This window comes from Octopus bimaculoides, chromosome 2 (genome assembly GCF_001194135.2).
Source record: "Octopus bimaculoides isolate UCB-OBI-ISO-001 chromosome 2, ASM119413v2, whole genome shotgun sequence".
Lineage (NCBI taxonomy): Eukaryota > Metazoa > Mollusca > Cephalopoda > Octopoda > Octopodidae > Octopus > Octopus bimaculoides.
In genome coordinates, this window is record NC_068982.1 from 64,314,208 (window position 1) to 64,315,213 (window position 1,006).

Genomic DNA, 1,006 nt, shown 5'->3' on the forward strand with positions numbered 1-1,006 from the left:
ATATATATATATATATATATATACATACATACATATACATATATGATATGTGCTTGTAGGTATGTAAATATGAGTATAAATGAAGGAATTATCTGAAGCTAATTTTATTGTTATAATACTGTGAAATTGGATATCTTGTAATGTTTATTCGTTGCTTACTCGTTTACTCGTTACGTGTTTAATTTATACAATATTTTGCTCTTGTCAATGTTTATCACCTGTCCGTCTCATATCATAAATCCTCTGTGTAGCTAACTCCAGAACAACTTCACAGTTTGCCATAATAAAAATAGTGATGATGATGATGACAATGATGATGGTGATGGTGATGGTGATGGTGATGATGACGACGACGACACCACCAACAACAACAACGACGTTAATCGCGTTAGTGGTACGTACATCGGGCTTCCAATCAGAGCTGAAAATATTTCATGACATGCGCATAAGGCCTATAAAGAGATTTACACACACGTTCTCCACCTCCACTTCCTGTACTATAGTTACCCAATGCAGTGTATACTTTGCTAGCCATGTTTATCGTACTAAATATGAGGTCATACAGGATATTATATTTTGGAGGCTTCTGTACTTTAATAGATAACGATGACATTGATGTTATTCGGCAGTCACACGACATGAAATTAAAGAGCTAACGGAGTACAGGAGTGTAATGGCGGGGTGTTGCAAAACGCATCTCGTTTGCAGTCAGTGGCCCGGGAACAAAATTTGCTTAGTGGGTGCAAACTCAGTTTCAAAATTTGGCATTACTGGAGAAGTGTGGATCCGAGTTCTGGGAGTGTGCATGTCACAAATTTGCGCATGCGCCTGCGTTAGTCGTAAGTAGTCGAATTTAGCCCACATGTAAAAAACGAGACGCGCGCTACTTGCTGTAAATGGAGGGTGGGTTATCCATCTGATACAAGAAGAAAATTGCATATAAATTGAATAAAATTGAATGAAAAATAACCAAATGATATTTCATTGAAAAGTAAACCATTCTGAA